At 50.9% G+C, this 26,732-nt stretch overlaps 1 protein-coding gene across 1 annotated transcript in view; it reads left to right on the forward strand.

Annotated features, from left to right (window-relative positions):
* The first annotated feature begins 2,589 nt into the window (after positions 1-2,589).
* Positions 2,590-26,732, forward strand: part of LOC139672047 (bifunctional heparan sulfate N-deacetylase/N-sulfotransferase 3) — a 94,802-nt gene continuing 70,659 nt past the window's right edge. The window contains exon 1 of the mRNA XM_071555471.1: positions 2,590-2,611. The gene's annotated coding sequence lies outside the window, so the exon portion shown is untranslated. The remainder of the gene's footprint in view (positions 2,612-26,732) is intronic.

The raw sequence follows: 26,732 nt of genomic DNA on the forward strand, positions 1-26,732 counted from the left end.
AGGGCCCGTCTGTGCCCCCTGCCCTGGGCAGCACCGCCGGGCTGGCACGGCAGGGCCCGTCTGTGCCCCCTGCCCTGGGCAGCACCGCCGGGCTGGCACGGCAGGGCCCGTCTGTGCCCCCTGCCCTGGGCAGCACCGCCGGGCTGGCACGGCAGGGCCCGTCTGTGCCCCCTGCCCTGGGCAGCACCGCCGGGCTGGCACGGCAGGGCCCGTCTGTGCCCCCTGCCCTGGGCAGCACCGCCGGGCTGGCACGGCAGGGCCCGTCTGTGCCCCCTGCCCTGGGCAGCACTGCCGGGCTGGCACGGCAGGGCCCGTCTGTGCCCCCTGCCCTGGGCAGCACTGCTGGGCTGGCACGGCAGGGCCTGCTTGTGCCCCCTGCCCTGGGCAGCACTGCTGGGCTGGATCAGCAGGGCCCGTCTGTGCCCCCTGCCCTGGGCAGCACTGCTGGGCTGGCACAGCAGGGCCCGTCTGTGCTCCCTGCCCTGGGCAGCACTGCTGGGCTGGCACAGCAGGGCCCATCTGTGCCTCTTGGGGCACTGCAGGGTGAGAGGGAACTGCCCTGGGCTGTTCCTGAGGGGCTGATTTGGCTTTGTGAGCCGCCAGTGTCTGTGCTGGGCAAGGGCTCAGTTCCCAGTGGGAGTGTTTGGGAGCTTTCTCTTCTCCTGTACAATTCCAGCTGATCAAATAGTTCAGGGCCTGTTTGTGATGGTTTGGCTACTTGTGAGATTGCAGGTTAATCAAGTTGGGGGCTAAACTGGTTGTGGTAAACTCTTGTTCAGGGAGCCATCAAGTGAATTAATCCTGTCCTGTATTGACTTCCCTTGAGCTGAGAAGGGCCTGACATCCTGAATCAACAGAAACCAAATTTAAAATTATTTCAATGGGTGCACAGCAGGGTTTGCACCAGTACAATGAAGTAACTTTTATATCACAGCTTAGACAAGTTCAACAGGGTGCAACTCTGGCTCTGGCTGCATTTTCCAAGGGTTTCAGTGCTGAGGGCAGGAGAACTAAAATGTCTCTGCAAAAAAAGCTTCCATGGGAAATTTCTTGAAAGGTACATATTTTTTAAGAAATTGGAGTTTTCCCTCGTGGAATTTTCATACAGCAAAAGCTGCAATTTCTACTGGAACATTTTAGAAATGTCAGAAGATAAAAGAGGCACAGCAGTGCCTTGAAAGAGTTTTGAACTGAAATGAAGGTTTTTGTTAAATTTAACTGCAGATGCTGCTTTGTGTCACTAATCACTGAAAAATATAATTCTATACAATTAGTGAGTTCTTCATCTCTCCCTTTTTTCTTTCAAAAATCTGGAAAAGGAATTAAAAAATGAATCAAAAAATCACCACTTTGTTTGGCAGGCTTTAAATTGGATTTGATCTGTGGAGCTTTGCTGCCAATTAAATGTGCTGATGTGCTGGTTTAACAAACCTGTGTCTCAGCAGCCCAGCAGGGGGGACTCTCCTGGTTATTTTCTGTTTGCCATGAGATTTGAGCAGAACATTGGTGGGTTTGTACCAAACCATTCTGAACGAGATGGGACAATATTCGCAGTTTGTCCTGTACAATCCTGTGTTGAAGGAGAAATCTTGGTACATCTTCACACATTCAGGGGTTAAAGAGTCTGATGTTTGAATCAGTCAAAAAAGTCTTGTCATGAAAGTGAGTAAGTCCATTTTGGTTCAGTCTCCCTGGAACTAAATCTTCTGTATTTGTGAAAAGCCTTTTGCAAAACTCCATTTCCCCTGACTCTGTAACTGTCTCATCAAACCAGCAGCACTTCTGGTTGCAAGAGTTTTGTTTTTGTGAATTGATTGTCTTGAGGAAATTGTAAAAAATACTGAAATTCAATTACTTTTCAAAAATCTTATCAAGAATACTTTGCAAGGATGAAACATTCCCCTCATACACCTCCTGCCATCTGATTCACTGCAGGGGGATTATCCAGGTGTAATTTAGGGCACAACTGAGCCCTCAGAGGGCAGGTGACCTTAAGCCTGGCATCAGAAATGATGGATCCATCCAACAGCAATTGCTGTGGCTCATGAGATCACCTGAAATGTGTTTAGTCACACAAAGTGTTTAATTCAAGCCATTCCAGTGGCTGTGCTGGACAGCGGCAGGGATGGCCTGGGATATGAACAGTTCAGTGCTCGTTAAGCTGCCACTCATTAGCTGCCTTCTCCCTCATTAACAGGGATGCTTCATGAGGCTGTGCTGAACAATGGATGGGTTGAAGGGTTCCCCTCCAGCAGGCAGCCCAGTGGGCAACTGGAACTGAAAAGCAGGGCAGTAAAATCATAGTTATGGAGCAATAAAAGCAGTTTAAATGGAGCTTCATCTGTCTTGAGATACTTTATTAGGCAAAGGGTGTTGACAGGCAGTGGCAGAACTTGATCTCCAGGACCTGCCTGAAGCTTTGAGATTGTAGCCTTGATAAAAATAATGTTTAACATCTGATTTATCTGCAGAGCTGTGGAAAGACAAATCAGAATGTAATAAATCTTTTTATGTTCTTTTTCCAGCATCCTTGCACTGGAAGGAAGATTGGCACCCTGCCAGCTGAGGAGGCAGGAGAGGCACAGCCAGGGGTGCAAAGGCTGATTGTTGTGTAAGTGGAACTTGGACTGATTCCCACTCACACTGGGGTTGCTCAGGTGGGCTGTTCTTCCAGGAATTCCCAGCAAAGCTGTTGCTGCTGCCGGGGCAAAGTGTCTGAGAAATGGGCTGTGACTGGAGAGCTGAGAGCAGAGCCAGTCCCTGAGCCCCCCCAGTGCCCTTGGCCTGGCCCTGGGAAGCACAACCTGCCGTGTTCCCCCTCAGCAGGGGGAATCCCACCGGGATAATGGGCCCTTCCCACCGTCCATGGGCAGAGCAAGGTTTGTGGGGAAGGCCCTGCTGTGTGAGGGGGTAAGGCAGGCCAGAAACCAGGACAGATCAAACCCTGGGGAATCCAGTGCAGGAAATCCTGGGGAATCCCAGTGCAGGCAATCCTGGGGAATCCCAGTGCAGGCAATCCTTGGGAATCCAGTGCAGGAAACCCTGGGGAATCCAGTGCAGGAAATCCTGGGGAATCCCAGTGCAGGCAATCCTGGGGAATCCACTGCAGGCAATCCTGGGCAATCCCACTGCAGGCAATCCTGGGCAATCCCACTGCAGGCAATCCTGGCTGTGCTGTTGGACACCTGGGCTGGGATGGGGCTGAGATGTCACCTGGCCTTTGTTTCTGTGCATGATGTTCCAGCAAACACAACTGTGTCAGCCACTCTGGGGGAACTGGGTCTGTGCTGTGCTGAATTCTGCACCTTGGTGAGGTTAATGTATAACCTGAGACAAGACAGTTCTTTGTGTGTTTGGGTGTTCAGTTGTCACTGTGAATTCTGCATGAATTAAGTTCTACAGGATCTGTTGTAGCAGGTGGTAATTCTCGTAAAACTTGAGAACTTCATTATGATAACAAATGATACCTGAAACTGCTGCTGTAAAGTCCAGGGGAAAACTTGGGTTATTTTCTGAAAGACTATTATGGTAACAAAGGCCACCAACAATGCTCTGTGAGCCCAATAAAATGGAAAAATCCGTGTGTTATGAGGACAACTGAAATTGCTGAGGCTGGTTGGCTTTCTTCCCAAAACAAGGGCAGATTGATCTTTGGACACAAGCTGTGAGCTGTGCACAATTGCCTCTGCTAAATACGTGCTAATTGGCATCTGAATGAGATTTGGTTAATCTGCTGCTTAAATAAGTAGGTAGAGAAGGGCTGGGGATGAGTCCTCATTTCTCTGTTGTAAGAAAAAAGGCTTGCTAGAATAATAATTTATATCAGCAAATATAATGCAAATATGTGCTTGTAGATATGGCAGTCAATTAGCAGGTGTTTTCTGGGAACATTCTATGAAATTACACATTCCTGCTTTATTCAGGTATTTCTGAGGATTAAACTTGACAGAAAATCAGCTAAATGGTACATTTAAATGCAGTTTGGGGTCTCCTGATTTCTTGAGCCATATGGGAAAGTTTTCCAAGCAATCCTGTGTTCAGTTGCATGGGCTGCTTTGATGTCCCAATGAACCAGAAAATTCAAGTGATGGAGTTAAATGTGTGGTCCAGTAAGGGCTTCCATCTGCTTTTTTGTCTTATTAACTGCCAGAATTAGAAGAATAAATCATTGCATTTGTAAGGTGCTAATGGTACTTCCCACTGAGGACAAACCTTTGTCTTTAAGGTGCTGAGCCCCATCACAGGTAGTGTATTAAATCTGGAAAGGGAAGTGGTTCAGTCCCTCACAACAACCCAGCACCTGACACAGGCAGAGTTCAGAGCCTGGGGGTGTGTGCAGGTGGCTCTGTGTGTGTGGGCATCACCTGCCCTGGGCTGAGCCTTTGGGGTGCCCAGGACACACCAGACTGAGCCCCTGGGGGTGTGTGTGGGCATCACCTGCCCTGGGCTGAGCCTTTGGGGAGCCCAGGACATGCCAGGCTGAGCCCCCGGGGGTGTCTGGGCCTGGCTGAGTCCCCTCCCTTTGGGGCACTGCTGGCAGCGGCTGTGGTGGCCTCAGCGCCAGTTCTGGGCTCTGCCTGTGGACTGAGCAGTGAGGGCTGTTCTCAGAGGAGCAGGTGAGGTAAAGCACATTCTACAATATTTCATTAACAATCAGTGACCTGAGAATTATCCTTCAGTATCACAAGGATATTCTGCTTTTCTTCCCAGTAAAAGCAACTTGGCTGCTGCACTGAGGAATGGGCAGGACCTGACACTGCTTGTACATTTTTAGCACACCTAAGGCAAAGGTCATTGATGATGTCACAAATCAGCTCTGTGTAACTTCAGAGACAGCACATGTTACAAAAAATGTTTAATCCATGCCCACGATGCCCTTGCCCTATGAACACTGTGCCCTCAGAGAGTGTTGGATTCCATGTGCATTCCATGTGTTTCCATCCAGTGCTGTGTATTTGCAACAGTGAGCACCAAACCCACTCACCCCTTGTGACAAAGGCCCTTCTCAGAGTCGATTCTTTCCCTCTCCAGAGCAGACAAAGCTGAGGAATGGCCCATTCCCTGCCCGGCACAGCCATTCAGTAGCCCAGGCAGCCCCTCCTGCCCAGCCTGGGGAACACTCAGAGCCCTCCCCTCGGCCCCCAGTGCTGCCAGGAGTGAGAGGGAGCCTTGCCAGGATAGCACTGAGCCTTGGGCAGCAAAGTCTCCTGGCTTTTATTTATTTATGGCCTCTATCAAATAACAAATGCCTTTCATTTTTCCTCAGACAGAATTCCATTCTCTGGCTACACCATCCTGTGCCATTTTCTGTCTGGTGGAGACCTCTGTGCCCCAGAGAAAACCCTCCATTCAATAATACACATGGGGAAAAGGACATAAAAATACACTAAAAACTCTTGCAATTTGGTGTGGTTTGAGTGGAATTCCAGCTTGTCTTAGGCAGGAATCACTTCGATTGTCACTTTAAGAGTAATGATAATACTCATACAAAGATAAAGTGATTTCTGAAGAACTCCCAAGCTTTTTTTAAAGGACTTCCTGCATATTTTAGCAGTGAATAAACCTTAAATTTATTCAGTAATAGATGATGGAAAAGCACTCAAGAATATGAAAGAACATTCCACATTTGTTTGAAATTACTTCTTGAAAACCAATGGCACCATAATTTATCAAAAAAATAAATTATTTGCATTTTATGCAGTTTTGATGAAGTTTTCCATTAGTGTGGTTTCTGTGTTTATCCAGGAGATACCATTAATCTGACATAAGTATTTTTTCTGGACAATTTCCCCTCTCTGATGTTTATTTCCTGCCCTGCTCTATAACCCCCCCAGCCCTCAGCCTGCTCACCTGTCCCTGTGGGCAGACCCTCTGGCTCCTGGGCAGGGCTCTCCCTCCACCTGCCCAGGGGGAGCAGCTCCCCGAGCTCCTGGGGCTGGATTGGGATGGGCTGGTCCATAAAGCCCTTTGGGTGCCTCCTGCCCAAACCCTCCAAGGACAATCATTGCCCAGAGCTGTGGGTACCAACTGCACTTTGAAGGACTCGTGAGCAGCCTCTTTTTGTCTCCCCTGTCTCTGACCTTTTATCCTTGGCTGAGTTCTGGGAGTCATTCCCACAGCAGAGACATTTCCTACACACTGGTGACATCAGCCAAGTGTGCCATGAGGGGCCAGGCTGTTCCCTCAGCACTGGGGTGTCTGTCGGTGGGAGCCTTTCCCTCAGTGCAGAGGAACCCAAACCCTGTGCCATGGGAGTCTGGAACTGCCCATCCCAGACAGCTCCCCTTGCTCTGATAAATAAAGGTACCCAGGGGGTCCTGCTGCCCTGGGGGGATCAGAGAGACAGGATTTGTGGCTCACAGGTGCCAGTTGGACAGTGCAAATCCAGTATTGAAAGATCACTGATACCGGGAGAATCTCAGGCTATTCAGGTCACAGGTTTATGTTAATTAATGGAGAGCACTTGCAGGGATGGGTTGAGCACTTTGTCCTGATTCTCAGTGACACTTTCCCACTTATACAGGGCCATAAAATAGAGAAAACCAGCCTGTCTGTCCTTCTGTGACAAACAAGTCACTCCTGAATTTCAGACCTTTTACTTTTGTTCTTGAGCTTGAACTGCTTGGACTCAGTGCCAGTTTCTGTCTTTGTTTTCTGTGCATTTTCAGTAAGTGCCATGTCTGTCACCTGACCTTCTCTGGTGTCCTCAGGTGTCAGACACCTGCTCTGTGTCCCAGGGGTTACCCATTAATTTCTGTGTCTCCACAAACACACTTTACAGTGAACTCTCCAGCAGTGATGCACTCGAGCAATGTGTCTGTAATGTGCATAAATCTGTGTTTGTGCCAGTGGCTGTTTTTCTGCACACTGCAATTCTGGTTATTAAGTTCCATCTTTCGTGGTTGTTTTTGCAAAAATTGGCTTTACACACATCAGGCTTTGCTCCCCTTGTTTGCACAAAAGCCCTGTAACCTTATTAATAATGACTTTAATCTACAATTTCCAGCCCTGCTTTCCTGCCCCCTGCTGTCCATCATGTTATTTCCTGCTGTCTCTGGGCAGTTTGTGGCTGTGCCTCACAGTTTGCCAACTCTGTTCTGCATTTATAGGCTCCTGCATGGATATGTGAGAGCAAAGGAACAAGGGAAAGAGAATTCCTGTTCATCAGACATTGATGTCTAAATGACACTCCCACTGATTGTCATTTCTGGCTGTTTCCCAGCTCAGGGATAAGTCACTGGAATCCACGGGAGCTGGCAGGGATTGTGGCTGTTTGGCCTGAAGTGGAGCAGGTTCAGCCCCTGAGTGGGGCTGTCCAGTGCAGTGGGGCAGCAGATTGAATGGATCTTGCTGTTGCTGTTGTAGGAATAACAATAATTACCCCTTTTCCCTTTCATTAACTCTGTGATTTGATAGATATGCTGCTTTTAGAAAGGCACTGGCTGAATCTCTGCATTCCATCTTCTAAAAAGCCATCCTGTCTGGGAAAAGCTCTTCCAAAGGCCAAGGAAAGACTTCAGCTTGCAGGTTCTTCAAGCTGGTTCCTTGTGTTCTTTCTTAGGAAACTGGTCTGTAATGAGCAGATCTGATTTCAAGCTGCACTGGGAAGAGAGACATTTATAACTGTGGGTCAAAGTTTGAGGGCAGTTCCTTTTGCCTGCTCAGAGTGTGGTGTGTGATGGTCAATGGCACTCTCAGGAAGCAGGGCCTGTGCCAGGCTGGCACAGCTGCTGGACTGAGGGCTGCAGAACACACTGCATAGGGATGGACAGGCTGCATTTCTTTGTGCCAGCCTTGCAGATGAAAATACTCTTGCTTGTTATTTCTTTTCTACAAAGTAGAGATTCTGAGGTGATGACAGTCTGGGTTTTTCTGTGAGCTTTTTCACAGAGCTTCCCTTCTCCTCTCAGCACAGGAATGAGGCACTAACGAGCCATGGGCAGTCAAAGTGTCCTCATGGTATAATTTATTTAAACACCAAAGTCTCTCCCTGGTTCATTGTGATGGTCATTAAATAGGCTGAGGCCTCTGAAACCTGGGAAGGCAGAATAAGGAGCTGGTTGATCACTGACTGAACAAGGACTTAATTTAGGTGTGATAAAACAATGTGAAACCCAGGAGAGCTCTGGTGAGCACATATTGTGGTATGCCCAACTCTTTCCAATAGTGCAGAGTTGTTTCAGCAGCCCCCACCCCTCTGTGCCCCCTCTGGTTCTCACAGGACGGGTCTCACCTCAGAGCGTGGCCAGAAACTGTTGAGCACTTGAGTGGAAATGGTGCTGATGACTTTCATTTTAGGATAGGACAGGATTTCACTGGGACCTTCATCATCCTCAGTTCAATCACTGCAGTGAGCAAGGCAAAGCTTTCCTTCTCTACCATTAGTTTCCCATTTCTCATTGTACTTCTTTGTGCTGATGTTGGTGAACTCCACTATCTACATTACACACAACCCCAGCAACAGGTTCATTTGGGGAAACCAGTTTATTTTACTTCACTGGCAAAGGGTATCCTTGAAAATAAAACTGGTGTCTAGGCCATGAGGTTTTCCCTTTTTTTCTGTATCTTTATTTTCATCTCTTTCTTCCCCCAGAAGAGACATAGAAAGCTTTTAAAACGTGTTTGTGGGAGCAGAGTAAGTTGTACAGGTTTGTTTTATGTTTGCTAAGGAAAAAGTTTATCAGACTGTTTGGTTGGTCCCTGCGGATTCCTTTTGTGGAGAAAGGCTGCCAAAATGTCAGTCAAGGCTTCAGGCAAAGCCCTCAGCAATGCTGATGCATTAAAATAAACCCACAGACCAGTGCAGATGGAAAGGCTTTGGGCCTGTGTGTCTGTGCCAGGCTCAGTGCTGGGTGTGTCCCAGGCCTGGCAGTGCTGCCAGGGCTCCCTGCAGGGGATCCAAGGCAGCCCCGGCCTGTGTGGGCACAGACACCCCACCAGCCCAGGGCAGAGCTGGGGGGCAGCTCCCTCAGCTGGGGGGCTGCAGGTCCCACACACAGCCCTGCCCAGAGCTGCTGCTGCTGCCCTGGGGCTGGTGGGGAGAGCTCTGGGGGGCAATTCCTTTGTGCTGCAGGACTGACCCACTGTCCTTGGGGTGGCAATTGGGATGTGGTACCTGAAACAGCATCTCAGGCTCTGCATCAAACCCAGGGGCCTTTTCCTGCCCTAAAATGGTGCTGAGTTGTAGGGAAATAAAGTGTGTGTGCTGGGTGTGCTCGTTCAGCCCCTGCTCCTGCAGCCTCTCTGGGTTTGTGACTCCTGGGGCATCAAGAGCTCATTGTCTTGTGCTGCTCAGACACACAGTCAGTGCCTGGCTTGGGATCCCTTGGGCTGCAGGGACAGCTGGGAGGGAGCAGGGAATGGAGAGCGTGTCTGTGTGGCACAGGAACAACCTGGTGTCCAATTCACTCTGTCTTGTTGTGCACCAGCAGGAACACACTGGCCTTGCTGGGCTGTGTCTGATCTGCTGATTATTCTCTTCTCCTCAAGGCACAAACACAATCCCTTCATGTGCAGCTTCAGTTGAGGGGCTGTGAAAAATTGAGGCACCAGCAAAATCAAGTCTAGAAAACTTGGTGGTTCTCAGCAAGGATTCCTTGGTGTCTTCTTTGTCACAAATCAAAAAACTGTCTCAGATAATGAGAACTGAATTTTATATATTTTATATTTTCCCATGGCACGTGCCAATTGTTTTCCTGTCAATTTAGCCAATAATTGGCAGCCAGTATTTCTTACCCAGAGCTGTGCCAACCAGAGCAGACCATCACGAGTCTGTCTCCCTAAACTAGTAAACAAAAGCAACAAGAGCATTTTCTTACTGTTTTACAGTTTTAAGTGAAGAGGTTACTTCTGATTTGGAATTGATTTCACCCCTTTCAGCCCCAAGGCAGAGCAGGTTTCACCTGTGCTGAGGCAGAGATTTAGCTGAGAACACAGGAATGAGGCTCTGCCCAGCCAGGTCCCTAATTACCCCCTGATTGCCCTGCCAATTAGCCCTCCCCAGGCGTGGATGGCCAGTCTGTCTGTGGCCTGTGTGGGCCCCTCCTGCTCCCTGTTCCCTGCTCTGTCCTGCAGCAATCCAGGCCCAGCCAGCAGGGTCTGCCTGTGCCCCTTGCCCAGAGCCCTCGTGGCACAGGAGGCACCCCCTGTGCCCATCAGCCCTTCTGCTGCTGCACTGACCTCCTTGTAAAGTTCATTCCATTGCAGTTACTGACCCAAACCCCTCGTTCCTCCAAACTCTGGGAAATTCATGTTGATTGACAGAGAAAATAACAGCTGATTGCAGAACCTTTCTCTTTTTTTGCAAAATAAATGTGGGGGGTGTTTAATGGCATCGAGTTACCTGGGATGGAAAAGCTTCCTTAATTTAGTGAATTACTCTGTGGGTCGTGCTAAGGAGGGTTGGCCTGTTCTGCTCCTGTTCTCTGTGATGGCATCAGCAATAAAAAGCACAGAGGGCCCTTTTTAATCATTAAAATTGCAAAGGCCTGTCAGAATGCCCAAGTCAAGCAGGGCTGCTGAGGGGATGGCACATTTATGGGAGTGCTTTCAAAGTAAAAATGCTTTTTATGGTTGTGCCATTAAAACAACAAAACATGAGGAATGCAGCAACAGAGCTTTCAATCTTAATTATAAATCAGCTCAATTACAGGTACAAGGTAACTTGTATTTCTAGCTTTCTGCCTATAAAATTAAATTATCTTTGTTGCTACAGAAGAGCAGTGCCCATCTGTCAGGCAGGTGAGTTAAAAGCAGGAAGGACTTCAGATTTCTCCTCGCTCTTTTTGTGTTTGTAGCTACCTATATCTGAACAGTGAACCACCATAGAACTTTATGATTTTAATTTAACTTCTCAGGCATTAACAGAGTTGTTCCAGAAGTGAATTGCCCAACGTTCCTGGCTGGGTTGGGGGCTGATCAATTATTGAACAAGTGGAACTAATGAAATGTACATATGGAGCAGAAAGAGACCAAAAATTAAATAAGTGAGAGACAGAAACTGTCCAAAAGTACAACTGAGCAAACAGCTGCAAAAGCAGAGCTGCACTTTCAGGAGCGAACCGAGCCAGGTCTGCCCGTGAGTGCCCCTGTAATGAACAGCTCAGGGTGTGCCTGCAGGGGTTGTCCCAGGGGGGCTCTGCATTTCATACATGTATTTATGATGCTGACAGCAGTGACAGAGCACTGGGGGGTGGAGGAGCCTGGGAACAGCTGGGCCTGGAGCTCAGGCAGACACTGAACATCTGGCGTGACAGGAACCTCCTTGGGGTGTGGCAGAGCTGAAGCTCTGGGACATCACCCAGTCTGGAGGAGCCACTGAGAGAGATTTCAGCCCCTGGGTGTCAAACAGCGTTTCGGAGCAAAGAGCCAAGTGGGCCAAGGTTAAACTCTGGGCTCACATTGATTGTTTCTGTTTCTGGCCCACTGACAGTGCTCAGGCAGCAGGAGAGGAATGCACTGGCTGTCCTGCGTGTAATTAGTTGGGTGAACAGACAGCTGGAATTAGCAAAAGAGTTTATTTAGGGAAGGAGTCCTTACTGCATTCCAGCAATCCCCTGGTTCATTACAGAGCAGTATAACTCAGGTCCCATGTTAGAACTGGCTCTGCCATTCCAGCAGGGCTCCAGAATGCCCCTGACACCATCCCTGTGCCAGGGGGAGTTTCTGCAGGACCTCGTGGTGTCTCCAGTCCAAATGTGTTTCTCTCCTGTGGCAGAGGCTCTGGTGGGACCTCCAGTAGAGCAGCTCCTGAGGTCCCTTTTCCCAGTGCCCCCTTGCTGCCCCAGTGCCTGTGAGAGGCTGGTACAGTCTGGTGTCCTTCCTTTGGCACTGATCCATACCCTGAGAGTTCTCTGCAGGTGGGAACAACGGGATTAGCTCAGCTCTTGTGCTGCACTTGGAGTGCCAAGGGTCGTCCCTTCCTGTACCTTCACTTTGCACTGAGGATTGCAAATGCTGTAGTCCTAAAAAGCTCTGGAAATACAATTAAAATCAAAGAGAATACTTGCTGGGGCAGAAACTGGCAGTGGTCCTTTCTGTTCCCCAGGATGTGCCCAAAGCCATGAGAATGGGCCCTTGTTTGTGGGCAGGTGGGACGGTTCCCTGTAGGACAGAGGGATGTGCAGGGCTGTTCACACCTTCAGCTCACGGGAGGGACTGAAAGAGAAACATTGTTGGAGTGAACTGTTCAATCAGCTTCTCTCTTGTGTGTGGAGATACAGTTTATGTGTCTGAGGGATAATGGGGCACCAGAGGACAGAGTGAGCTAATTAATACAAAGGCTGAGGATGAAGATTTTAGTGTGCAGCGATGCCCAATTCTGTTCTGTTTGCAGTACAGATAATAACACCCTGCCTGTGGCATGGCCATTTCAGCATCTGTGTTCCAAATTCCTGGCACAGCAACTTGGTAGGAAAAGACAAAGATTCTTCCTGCGTTGCAGCCACTTTGATCAGGAGATAAAAATGACCAGGTTGTAAAAGAGGTAATATCTGGGTCATTGAATCAATTCAGCACCAATTTATGACTGTGCAGGGAAATGAAAAGGGAAAACAAATAGTCTTTAAGTCCTGTTAGCAGAAGAAATCCATCACTCAGGCTCAGCTTTTCATTTTTAGGGATGTGAATACCATAAGCATTGAACATGACTCAGCTCGTAAATCAGGTTTGAAACAAAAGCTTTGAGGTGTACAGGGAATATTTACAGAGCTGCTGTATAAACCAGCAGTACAGATGTGCACAGAGCAGGAGGGGATTAAATGTTGTATGTATAACCTCAGACTCCAGAGAGGGTTAGGAAGGATGTTACCATTTTCATGGGCTGACAGAGGCAGAAGCTCTGTGGTCTCTGCCTCGTTTGTTCTTAGATTTGTGAAAGTTTTAAGTGCTACTAAATTTCATCAAGGACCTGAAGTGCCAAATTAATTGAACCTGCTCAGGAGAAGCAGTGCAGGATTTTAGCAGGTGCAGGATCAGTTCCATGTCCCTCTGAGCTGCAGAGGCTTTCAGGCTGATGGGGCTCTCTGGTCCAGTTACCACCCTTGGGTTGTTACAGCAAAGGATGTGAAAATGTGTTGCCGAGACTGAGATCTTTGAGGTAACATTTACTCACACACAGCACAGCAATGTCAGGCTTAGAGCAGCTCACAGTTCCTGTGTCAGGCTGGGGTTGGTTTGTTCACTGAGGTGTTGCTGCCACAGCCCTGGGCACCGTGTCCTGCTGCAAAGGGCAGGCCAAGGGTCGTTGCTCTGTTTCTCCTGCTGCCTTCAGTCTGTCCCTGTGCTCAGTGCCCTCCCTGCTGCCCCACTGCCCCAGCAGCACCTGGGCTGGGGCTGCAGCTGGAGATGTCCAGGGTGTCCCAGAAAAGGCTGGGGGCAATTTGAGCAGCTTTGCTCTGAGAGCTGTCACTGCCCCAAGTGCTGACCAGCCCTGGGCAGCCCCTGCACTGAGGGTTTGTCTTCAGGTGTCCTCAGAGCAGTCAGGCAGAAAGAGTTCTGCTGAACTGGGGAGTTGAGTTCTGCCTGCTTTGGATGTCCTGGGGACTGTGTAGTGTTTCTGCTCATTTCTGATCTCCCTTGTTGGGCAGCCTTTGGCTCCAGCTGCCCCCAGTGCTGTCAGTACCTGCTGTGGCTGGGGCAGAGGGGATGGCTGATCCCCAGCAGGGGCAGCCCTGGGAACACCCACCCACACACAGAGGCTGCACTGTCTGTCTGCAGAGAGGTTTGGGGGGAACAAGTTTGTTTTCTCAGGTGTTTCTATATCAGCAAAGAAAATAGTCCCAAGAACAGTATCTGATGATGTTACACAAGGGCAGCAGAGCAGTTCCTGACTCCTGGTTTCTTCTGAACTCTGCTGGAGGGCAGTGAAGTGCAGGCAGTTCTTGTCCATCCTGCTGTGCTTGTGCAGCACAGACAGAGCCTGCTCTTGCTCCCAGTCCATCAGTGCCTCACAGATGGAGTGTCCTTGCAGTTCTGCCCACGGGACAGGAGTCTGAGCAGCTGCCCTGAGCCCCCAGGGCAGCAGTGCTTTGTAAGGCTGAATCCAGCACAGAATTGGGTGGATTTCCATAACAAAACTGCAGAACTGAGGTCCCACCCCACTTCTTACCCATTCTCAGAGGCTTTGAAAGGAGAGGATTTGGAGTCCTAAGATACCAATGTGCTCCTCCCAACCTCACTGTGAGCAGTTTGCTTTTAGAAGCTCTGTGGCACAGAGACATGAGCTTTTCGTGGTGTTCCCTTCTCTTCCTTGGGTGATTAACTCACTGAAATGCACAGAAAGTGCCAATAGTTTGGAGTTATGGTTACTGGTTATATTTTACTTTGCTTTTCCTAACAACCAGCTCCCCCTGCTGCCCCACTTCTCTCCTGCCCCAGCGTTCCTGGGCCCTCTGTGTCCTCCCAGGCATGTTTGTTTTCTGCATTAGAGAATGTCACCACATTTGTGTCCTGCCCCTTTTCCAGATGGCCCTTAAATATATTAAAAGCTTTTATTCTGAGGCCAGTATAAAACCTTATGGCTCTCTTTAAACATACATGGTTTATGACTTACTTCCACTGTATTTTTCCTCTTGTCTGTGCTGCCAGGGATTTCTGAGTGCACTTTGTCATTCTGACTTTGATTTGTTAATACAAGGCTGTACAGTTTTTGGCATTCCTTCTCTTGCTACCTAATGTGGTGAAAGTCACTGGAAATGCTAAAGCTGTTGCTCATATTTCAGTGAGGAAATAAAGCAACAGGTCCCTGTGAGAGATCCTTCATTCCTGCAGGTGATTCCGTTCTCGTTCCCAAGGAGCCTGGTTTGCCTTGTCCCTGAGGAGAGAGTGTGGCGTGTTTGGGAAGGGGCTTGGGGGGCCAGGCTGTCCCCCCAAACTGCAGCAAAGGCCCTGTCTGAGGGAGAGTCCCTTCCCAGTCTGCCCATGGAGGGGCAGCACAGCTGGAGGGGCAGCCCCAGGGCCTTTGTGTGGCACTGGGGGCTCCAGCCCAGCCCCAGGGCCTCTGTGTGGCACTGGGGGCTCCAGCCCAGCCCCAGGGACTCTGTGTGGCACTGGGGGCTCCAGCCCAGCCCCAGGGCCTCTGTGTGGCACTGGGGGCTCCAGCCCAGCCCCAGGGCCTCTGTGTGGCACTGGGGTCTCCAGCCCAGCCCCAGGGCCTCTGTGTGGCACTGGGGGCTCCAGCCCTGCCCCAGGGACTCTGTGTGGCACTGGGGGCTCCAGCCCAGCCCCGCCCCAGGGACTCTGTGTGGCACTGGGGGCTCCAGCCCAGCCCCAGGGCCTCTGTGTGGCACTGGGGGCTCCAGCCCAGTCCCAGGGACTCTGTGTGGACTGGGGGCTTCAGCCCAGCCCCAGGGACTCTGTGTGGCACTGGGGGCTCCAGCCCAGCCCCAGGGACTCTGTGTGGCACTGGGGGCTCCAGCCCAGCCCCAGGGACTCTGTGTGGCACTGGGGGCTCCAGCCCAGCCCCAGGGACTCTGTGTGGCACTGGGGGCTCCAGCCCAGCCCAGCCCAGCCCTGCAGTACAGCAGGGATGTGACAGGGGCTGTCCCAAGCAGAGAGCAGCACTCTGCAGCCCTGGGCTTGTGCACGAGTGTCCCACACACAGCAGGACCTTGCAGCAATGTGTGTGTCCTTGCTCTCTCCCTCCTCCTGCTCCCCAATAGTTTTCACTGAGATTGCTGAACAACAGAGCAGATGGAAACCTTATTTAAATTTAGAACCCGTGAACACCACATGCTGAGCTCAATGGAGCAATTCAAGTCAGTTTCCTTTAAATGAATATATTTTTTAATGCTGGATTCCAGTTAGAATTTTAAAATAGCATAAACATGATGTAAGGCATGTGCAGGTACCTGTATTCCTGCCCATGGAAGGCCTCACTTGGACACAAGTGTGGAAATGTGTTCTGAACAGACCAAACTTCACAGCCAGCCCTCCTAAGGGACATGAACACTCCATTATTTATTAGAGCCATTATAAAAGAAACTCCTGCCCCGTCCCTAAAGAGAGAGAATCTGTCATGGTTCCCAGGCAAGAGAAACAAGGATTATCCTTGAAAGCGGTCAGAGGAGAGAACAGTTTTTACCAACTTGTTGGTGGAGTTGCCATGGGCACCAGCCAGGAGCCGAGGTTTAAATGTCAGATTTCCCTGCCACTACTGGGTTTTCCTTTTCTTTTGTTTTCTTTTTGCATTCATTCCATTAGTCTTTCTTTTTTTCCTTTGTATAAGAATCTCTGTACCCACATTCCTGTTTTCTTAGCACCCAGTTTTCCTGCTTTTTGTGCCTATCCTTGGCCATCTTGCCAATGCCAGGTAAAGAAATATGGTTGGTTCTCTTTTCTAAGTAAGAAAAGAAGTTGTTGGATCCTGGTTTGAAAGCCATTAGCACATTGATATTTCCCCCCCAAGAACAGCAATGCAGAGCCTGAGGCAGTGGGGGCAGAGGCAGCAGCGCAGGGGCGGGAGCGGCTCCTTCGGCGGGAGCAGCCGCGGCGTGGGGAGACACGTGGGGAGCTCAGTGTGGGCTGAAACAGTGCCCGGACAGGGACGGGGGAGGCAGGAGCAGGAGGGCAAAGCTCCCATCTGTGGTGATGGCTCTGCAGGGGGAGGAAAAGGCCAATCCTGCCGTTTGTGGCGGCTGTTCCTGTGCTGCCGCTGCCTGAACTGCGCGGCAATTGAGTTAATGCACCCGTTCAATCGAGATAAAAGCTCCGCAGCAGCACTTTAGAAAACACTTCTTTCTTTTCTGTTCCTTTTGCCCCCTTTCCTTAATTCCTCTAAGCCGGCACAGGACATCTGGGTTGGGTTTGTTTTGTAAGCTGGGTTTTGTTTTGCCGTGTGTGTCTTCACTGTCACTCCCAGACAAGCCTTGGACAAACCCCATCTATCCATTTGTGTTTGGCTTCCTTGGAACAGCACTCGGGGGAGATGGGCATGGACACATCCCAATCCCAGAGGAGCAGCTCAGAGGGGCTGGGAATGGGCACGGACACATCCCAATCCCAGGGGAGCAGCTCAGAGGGGCTGGGAATGGGCACGGACACATCCCAATCCCAAGGGAGCAGCTCAGAGGGGCTGGGAATGGGCACGGACACATCCCAATCCCAGGGGAGCAGCTCAGAGGGGCTGGGAATGGGCATGGACACATCCCAATCCCAGGGGAGCAGCTCAGAGGGGCTGGGAATGGGCACAGACACATCCCAATCCCAGGGGAGCAGCTCAGAGGGGCTGGGAATGGGCACGGACACATCCCAATCCCAGGGGAGCAGCTCAGAGGGGCTGGGAATGGGCACGGACACATCCCAATCCCAGGGGAGCAGCTCAGAGGGGCTGGGAATGGGCACAGACACATCCCGCTCCTCAGGGAGCAGCTCCTGAGGGCTGGGAAGTTGGCATTGCATGGAGATCGCACATCCCAATCCCAGGGGAGCAGCTGAGGGTGGGAGCAAAGTTGGCACCTCCTCTGGAGCTGTTCCTCCAGGCTGGCCATGGGCTCGGCAGGGCCACGGAGTGCAGGCACAGCCCTTGGCAGAAGGGAAGGCAGGAGCTGCACAAGGAAAGGGGAATTTTTATAAGCACCAACTAACGCTGGCATTGACTGGGCACCTGGAACATCCATTTGGTCACTGGGTTTGTTCTGGAGAACAAAGGTGGGATTGTTCAAATTTGGATCCTGCCTTTAGTTTTGTGGCTGTGGAGAATGTGATAAAATAGTGTTTGTGGCTTTGAAACCCATTTCTGATCTGCCTCCCTGTGACCCTGCCTTGCCTTAAGGAACTGGGCATGTCTCCATGTGAATGTTTGACACATAATTAATGTAACCAGGGTCTTGGTTTGGGGTTCCTCAGGGCCCAACTTGCAGGACCGAGACCAATGTCACATGCTGAGTGCTCCCACTCTGCCAGGTGGATCAGTCCCTGCCATGGGATTCTGGTGACTGATCTTTGCTGTGCCCTGAGGATCCTCAGCAGCCTTTGGGGGAGCCCCAAGTATCAGTTTACAGCAATTCCCCACAACTTCTGAGGGAGACGTTCCAGAGGGAGAGCAGCACAGACCTGCCCATCAGGGGCAGCTCAGCTGAACTGTGGTGGCTGTTCAGGGATGCAGTGCTGGAGTGTGGAAAGGAGCTCAAGTCCCTCCCTTTGCTGAAGTGTGGAAAGGAGCTCAAGTCCCTCCCTTTGCTGAAGTGTGGAAAGGAGTTCAAGTCCCTGTCAGACAGTACAGAAAATGTTTCACTGCCAATAAAAGGCCCTTTCAGGCTGTTGGTTCAGCCCCTTCACAACGGGCCTGGGACACAAGGGCGGGTTTGGGCTCCTCGGACAGTCGTTTCCCCTCAGTAGTTGCTGACCCCACAAGGCAGAGGACCCCGCCAAGCACTCAGGGAACATCCTGAATTCCCAGATCCCTTCCGGGGCAGCAGCAGCAGCACATCCTTTGTGCTCCAGGACGGTGTGGTGGCTGCTGGGCTGGTGTGGCAGTGACACCGTCTGACAGGAGCTCTGCCCCCTCTGTCACACCCATCCCGGGCAGTCTGGTCACAATCAGAGTCTCGGTCTGCCCAGAAGGCTCTTGGAAAGGTGGGAACTCTCTTTCAGCCCAGCACTGCAAGACAGCTTGGACAGCTTCTGAGTGAAAGGTTAACAAGAAAGGCAAAAAAGCTGTACTTTTGTACTGCTTTCTGCTTTAAAGTTGTGTGTGCACTCAGTTTTAGAATTTTGGGGTGTTCTTTGACAAAAATATTTTGTTTTCCTTTAAACATTCTCAGAATTGAGACAAGTTCATTATCTCAGCCCAGGGAACAGCTGCCTTTTGTTTGGGGAGTTATGGGCCCCTGTGTCATAACAGCCCTCAGACAACTTGGTGCACACTAACTTAATATTTTCAATACAAATCTGCTTTTATTTTAATATTGTCTTTAAAACACGGGGATTTCTTCAGCCTCTACAGGTTATTGTGGTGGCTCCCTTAGGCTGGACGTGTTCACCTTCACTGAATTAGGGAAACGTCTCCACCTTCAAGAGCAAAGTACCAAAAAGGAGCTCTCAGCATCTCTGGTTCCAGTAAAGGAAACACACAAACAGAAACACAGCCGTTCCCACTCCCAGAGCAGCTGTTCCTAAGCCGTGAATAAATAAAGCTGTGCAGACTCCCAGGGATGTGCATAGAACACATTCCTGTCCTCTGCAGTCACTGGGAGGAACCTCAAACAGCAGGTGGGCCGTGGGACTGCTGACCTGAAGTCCAATCCATACAGGAGGCAGAACTTAGAACGAGCCATAATGGAGTTGTGAGACAAGACTCACAGGCGATTTCCTGCGAGAGAGAGTGAGATCGAATCCCTTTGGGGCTTCTGCAGCCGCTGCCGAGGCTCGGCTGTCACTCTGTCATAGGGGGAGGTGCTTGTCAGGACTGTCAGCAGAGGAATCGCTGCCAGCAGCTATTTACCATTTACTCACAGCCAGCAGATGATTCTCACAGCCCGTTTGTTTCATTTCTGTGCATTCCGGCTCGTGCTTTGCTGTCTCTGTACAAGGCCCAGCCTTTGTGTTACACCAACGGGCCCTCGGCAACTGTGGCTGTGAAAGTGCTCCAGGCAGAGGCAAAGCCCCTCCCTGCCCGTCAGGCATCAGCTCAGGGCGGGCATTCTCTCTGTGGTTCTGAAAGTGTTAATTCTGACAGCGTTAATTACCTCAGGGAAGCAGTTCTGCAGCTGTTGATTGATCCCAGTAATTGCTCGGCTCCTTGGAGCCGCAGCCCCGTAAATATCGGCCCCACTGGCGCTCCTGCTGCAGCCTCAGTGACCCTCAGTGCGGCAGCAAAGGGAGACACGCCTGGCACAGCATCCCCAGGGATGGCTCAGGTGGTTCCTGGGCAGCCGTTCCTGGTGCAAAGGCAGGGCATGGAGTGCCCAACCATCCTGCCAAGCCCCGCTGTGCCAGGGCTGCCACTCCCCCACAGCACTGATCAGCGTTCCTCGTCCTGTCGGGGTTATTGCAGCCCTGTCGGGATTATCTGCAGCCCTGTTGGGATTATCTGCAGCCCTGTCGGGGTTATTGCAGCCCTGTCGGGGTTATTGCAGCCCTGTCAGGGTTATTGCAGCCCTGTCGGGATTATTGCAGCCCTGTCGGGATTATCTGCAGCTCTGTCTCTGTTTCTGGCTGATGGCAGAGAGTGTATGTCCTAGTTCAGCTGGAGGGACCAGCTAACCCTGTGTGGTGGTGATCAAACCTGTGTATTCCACCCCCTCTATTCATTCCCCAAGGACAATGGGCCATTAGCAGCAGCTGCCCAGGGAGCCATTATCACTTCACACCCAGCCTGAGGGGGGCGGAGCTGCTAATGGGCCATCAACAGCTCAACAACCCCTGGCTCCCAGAGTTAATCACCCATTGTGTGAGTCCCCGCCCAGGGGGAGGGACTGAGTGCTCCCTGAGGGTACATAAGTGGTGGGTAAGAAGACCTCAGGACCTTCTCGTCGGATCCAGAGCAGCAGCAGGACCTCGACAGCAGGAGATCACCGCTCTCGCCCAGACCACAGCCCTCGCCTGCACCAACAGGTTTTTCTTTTCCTTTTGCTCTGGACTTGGGGGAGCCACAGGGGTCTCAGCAGAAGGGCAAACAAACCCCCTTGGGTTTGTGCCCCAGGACACTGGGTTATACTGCTGGGGTATTGTGAGTTGAAAGCAATTTCCCTTGTGTATCAGTGTTGTTATTGTAATATTATTATTAAATTTTAGCTCTGACTTATAATCTCTCTCGTGGTGAGTTCATTTCCCCTGCTGGTTCACCTTCAAACCAGCACATCTTTTGGCGCCCAACGTGGGGCACGAGAGAGAAGTCAGAACTACAATTTCATTTTGTGTATTTGGGTACAGAAACTCCCTGACTACCATGTTGCTTGATGTATTCATGTGGATGGTGTATCTGGGCCTGTTCATATTTCGACACATGGGGAACCATGTGCCTGTTTTGATGCTCTCTTTAATACCAGGGAGAAGGATCAAAATTGCTTTATTAATATACTATGTTTATGTTGTCATAACATCAGAAGCAATGAATTTCATTGTGAATGTATATTCAGTCTGGTCTGCCTGTCCTGGTTTGGGTTGTTACCTCTGGGGTCTCATTAAAAATAGCACCCAGACTGTGGGGAAAACAGGCGGAGATGGTTACTTCCACCTTTTCACCTCTGCTACAACAATCATTGAAAATATTGAGCTTCCTTTTGATGTTAGGGACAGCATAATCCTGCTGTTAGTGTTGCTTTGTCTCCTCTGTACTGTATACACCATGTTTAGGGTCAGAACTGGGCTCTCTAAGGAGACTTGCTGGAGGCCTGCCCTGGGAGCGGATGATGTTGAGTGGCACGGGAAGTGGGAAGATATGGGCCAGTATTTGGAGACCTTCTCTCCTCAAATGATCTGGAAATTCACCCCGGAACAACTGCAGGACCCTGCCAAAATGCTAAGCTATGTGAAAGGAAGATGCTCTGGTAGTCCCAGAGATGTGCAGCTCACAGCAACCTGCTGGGCCCTGGCCACTGCCTACCGCACACTGCTTGGTGTGGTACAGCATCATCAGGAGGAGGAGAAAAGGAGCAAACCCACCAGCACCATGTCCACCCAGACCATGACTGAGCCAGAGAGGAAGAGAGATACATCAACTAGCGCCATGTCCACCCAGACCATGACTGAGCCAGAGAGGAAGAGAGATACATCAACTAGCGCCATGTCCACCCAGACCATGACTGAGCCAGAGAGGAAGAGAGATACATCAACTAGCGCCATGTCCACCCAGACCATGACTGAGCCAGAGAGGAAGAGAGATACATCAACCAGCACCATGTCCACGCAAACCATGGAGGAGCCAGAAAGACAACAGAAACCTATAGCAGTTGCCCCTGTCCAGAAAAGGAAATCAAAGACCAAATCAGTTCGTATAGTGCATGACGAGGAAGAGTCAGGACCTTCATCTCAAGCAGAAGAAATGGAGCCAGAAATAATCACCCGGTCCCTATCCCTGGGAGAGCTGCGTGAGCTCCGGAGAGAGTTCACACGACAGGCAAATGAGTCCATCTTGACCTGGCTACTTCGAATCTGGGATGCTGCAGCCAATGATACAATTCTAGATGGGAGTGAGGCAAGGCAGCTGGGATCCCTGTCTCGAGATGTTGTCATTGATCAGGGCATTGGAAAGAGACAGGAAACTCTCAGCCTCTGGCGGCGACTGTTGTCAAGCGTGAGGGAGAGATATCTTTGTAAGGAGGACCTCCATGTACAGCAAGGACAGTGGAACACGATGGAACAAGGTATCCGGTGCTTAAGGGAATTAGCCGTACTGGAGATAATCTTTTCAGAGGATGAGAGATTCCCTAAAAGTCCAGATGGTGTCCAGTGCACATCCCAGATGTGGTTAAAATTTGCACGACTTGGGCCAGAAATGTATTCTCGCTACCTTGCAACATTGCAGTGGAGAGAGGGAGAAGACAAGGTGGGTGCACTGGTCAGCAAACTCAGGATTTATGAAGACACTGTCACTGCTCCATTACGAGCCCATGTCTCAGCTGTGGAAACAAAACTGGCTGAACTGGAAGAGAAGATTAAGGAAGGACTCTTCCATATCTCTCCAGAACAAACAAGAGTCTCCGCCATCAGAAGCAGGCGTCTCCCAGCTAAGGAGAAAGGGTACACTCCACGCGGCAATCTGTGGTTTTACCTCCATGAGCATGGAGAAGATATGAGGAAGTGGGATGGGAAACCCACCTCTTCCTTAGCAGCTCGGGTACGTGAATTGCAAAGAGGCACAACTAACACAGGCAATTCTTCAAGGTTGAAGGCTGCTCCGGTCTCTCGTGGGCAAGGCTCCAGACAGTATAGGAATGATGATGTTATGCCCGATCCTCTTGAAGGAACCTCCCGGTCATATTCACAGGGAGAGCGCAGTGAATACCATGACCAGAACTAGGGGGGCCCTGCCTCTAGCCAGGTAGAGGAGAGGGACAATCGGGTTTATTGGACTGTGTGGATTCGGTGGCCTGGCTCATCAGACCCACAGAAATGCAAAGCTTTAGTGGACACTGGCGCACAATGCACGTTGATGCCATCAGGATACGTCGGGGCAGAATCCATCTCTATTTCTGGGGTAACAGGGGGATCCCAACAGCTGACTGTACTGGAAGCTGAAGTCAGCTTGACTGGGAAGGAATGGCATAGACACCCCATTGTGACTGGTCCAGAAGCCCCATGTATCCTTGGCATAGACTACCTAAGGAATGGATATTTCAAAGACCCAAAGGGACTGCGTTGGCCCTTTGGCATAGCTGCTGTGGAGACAGAGGAAATCAGACAGCTGAGCACCTTGCCTGGCCTCTCAGAGGACCCTTCTGCTGTAGGACTGCTGAAAGTTGAAGAACAATTGGTACCGCTGGCCACAGCCACAGTGCACCGGCGGCAATACCGCACTGACCGAGACTCTGTGACCCCCATACACAAGATGATTCGTGAGCTGGAGAGCCAAGGGGTGGTCAGCAAGACTCACTCACCCTTTAATAGCCCCATATGGCCAGTACGAAAGTCCAGTGGAGAGTGGAGGCTGACGGTGGATTACCGTGGTCTCAATGAGGTCACACCCCCCCTGAGTGCCGCTGTGCCGGACATGCTGGAGCTTCAGTATGAGCTGGAGTCCAAGGCAGCCAAGTGGTATGCCACCATCGACATTGCCAATGCCTTTTTCTCCATTCCGTTGGCAGCAGAGTGCAGGCCGCAGTTTGCTTTCACCTGGAAGGGGGTGCAGTACACCTGGAATCGACTGCCCCAGGGGTGGAAACACAGTCCCACCATTTGCCATGGACTGATCCAGACTGCATTGGAAAAGGGTGAGGCTCCAGAACATCTACAGTACATCGATGACATCATTGTATGGGGGAACACAGCAGGGGAGGTTTATGAGAAAGGAAAGAAGATAATCCAGATTCTCCTAAGAGCTGGTTTTGCCATTAAACGAAGTAAGGTCAAGGGACCTGCTCAGGAAATTCAGTTCCTAGGAGTGAAGTGGCAAGACGGGCGTCGTCAGATTCCAACAGAGGTGATCAACAAAATAGCAGCTATGTCCCCACCGACCAGCAAGAAGGAAACTCAGGCTTTCCTAGGCGCCGTGGGCTTTTGGAGGATGCATATCCCTGAGTACAGTCAGATTGTAAGCCCTCTCTACCTTGTGACACGGAAGAAAAATGATTTCCAGTGGGGCCCTGAACAACAACAAGCCTTTGAGCAGATTAAACAGGAGATTACCCATGCAGTAGCCCTTGGGCCAGTCAGGACAGGACAGGATGTGAAGAATGTGCTCTACACTGCAGCCGGGGAGAATGGCCCATCCTGGAGCCTCTGGCAGAAAGTACCTGGGGAGACTCGAGGACGACCACTGGGATTCTGGAGCCGGGGATACAAAGGATCTGAGGCCAGCTACACCCCAACTGAGAAAGAGATCCTGGCAGCGTATGAAGGAGTTCGAGCTGCCTCAGAAGTGATTGGCACTGAGGCACAGCTCATCCTGGCACCCCGACTACCAGTGTTGGGCTGGATGTTCAAAGGAAAAGCTCCTTCTACCCATCACGCCACTGATGCCACATGGAGTAAGTGGATCGCTCTGATCACGCAGCGAACCCGGATAGGGAATCCTAATCGCCCTGGGATTTTGGAAATCATCACCAACTGGCCGGAAGGTGAGAGTTTCGGATTGTCCTCTGAAGAAGAAGAGGAGCAGGTGACACGAGCTGAGGAGGCCCCACCATATAACCAGCTACCAGAAGAGGAGAAGCGATATGCTCTCTTCACAGATGGCTCCTGCCGCATTGTAGGGACAAGCCGGAAATGGAAAGCAGCTGTATGGAGTCCTACACGTCGAGTTGCAGAAGCGACTGAAGGACAAGGTGGATCAAGTCAGGTCGCAGAGCTGAAAGCTGTTCAGCTGGCTTTGGATATCGCCGAACGAGAGAAGTGGCCAAGACTCTACCTTTACACTGACTCGTGGATGGTGGCCAATGCTCTGTGGGGATGGCTGGAGCGCTGGAGAAAGGCCGGCTGGCAGCGCAAAGGGAAACCCATCTGGGCGGCTGAGATGTGGCAGGACATCGCTGCCCGGGTAGAGAAGCTGAGTGTGAAGGTCCGTCACGTAGATGCTCATGTACCCAAGAGCCGGGCTAATGAGGAGCATCGTAACAACGAGCAGGTGGATCGAGCTGCCAGGATTGAAGTCTCTCAGGTAGATCTGGATTGGCAGCATAAAGGTGAATTGTTTCTAGCCCGATGGGCCCATGATGCTTCTGGTCATCAGGGCAGAGATGCGACATACAGATGGGCTCGTGACCGAGGGGTGGATCTAACTATGGACAGTGTCTCACAGGTTATCCATGACTGTGACACATGTGCTGCCATCAAGCAGGCCAAGCGGGTGAAGCCTCTATGGTATGGTGGACGGTGGTCGAAATACAGGTATGGGGAAGCCTGGCAAGTTGACTACATCACACTTCCCCAAACACGCCAAGGCAAGCGCTACGTGCTGACCATGGTAGAGGCAACCACTGGATGGCTGGAGACATACCCCGTATCTCACGCCACTGCCCGGAATACCATCCTGGGCCTTGAGAAACAAGTCCTGTGGAGACACGGCACACCAGAAAGAATAGAGTCTGACAACGGCACCCACTTCAAGAACAGCCTCATAGACACCTGGGCCAGAGAGCACGGCATTGAGTGGGTGTATCATATCCCCTACCATGCTCCAGCTGCCGGGAAAGTTGAGCGAGGTAATGGACTGCTGAAAACAACCTTGAAGGCGTTGGGTGGGGGAACTTTCAAACACTGGGAGCTGCATTTGGCAAAGGCCACCTGGTTGGTCAACACCCGGGGCTCCATCAATCGAGCTGGCCCTGCCCAATCAAAACTCTTGAATACTGTAGATGGAGATAAAGTCCCTGTGGTCCATATGAGAGGTATGTTAGGAAAGACTGTTTGGGTTAGTCCCACCTCAAACAAAGGCAAACCCACCCGAGGGATTGTCATTGCTCAAGGACCTGGTTGCACTTGGTGGGTAATGCAAAAAGATGGAGAAACACGTTGTGTACCACAAGGGGACCTAATTTTGAGCGAGAAGAGTTTGTAATGTTTCATTGTATACATGTGTATATATATGTATAGGTAAAAAGGGGGTTAATTTGGGAATGACTAGATGGAGTGGAATAAGGGGTGGATAATGTCCTAGTTCAGCTGGAGGGACCAGCTAACCCTGTGTGGTGGTGATCAAACCTGTGTATTCCACCCCCTCTATTCATTCCCCAAGGACAATGGGCCATTAGCAGCAGCTGCCCAGGGAGCCATTATCACTTCACACCCAGCCTGAGGGGGGCGGAGCTGCTAATGGGCCATCAACAGCTCAACAACCCCTGGCTCCCAGAGTTAATCACCCATTGTGTGAGTCCCCGCCCAGGGGGAGGGACTGAGTGCTCCCTGAGGGTACATAAGTGGTGGGTAAGAAGACCTCAGGACCTTCTCGTCGGATCCAGAGCAGCAGCAGGACCTCGACAGCAGGAGATCACCGCTCTCGCCCAGACCACAGCCCTCGCCTGCACCAACAGGTTTTTCTTTTCCTTTTGCTCTGGACTTGGGGGAGCCACAGGGGTCTCAGCAGAAGGGCAAACAAACCCCCTTGGGTTTGTGCCCCAGGACACTGGGTTATACTG

The sequence above is a fragment of the Pithys albifrons genome, chromosome 5 (assembly GCF_047495875.1).
Source record: "Pithys albifrons albifrons isolate INPA30051 chromosome 5, PitAlb_v1, whole genome shotgun sequence".
In the NCBI taxonomy this organism is placed as follows: domain Eukaryota; kingdom Metazoa; phylum Chordata; class Aves; order Passeriformes; family Thamnophilidae; genus Pithys; species Pithys albifrons.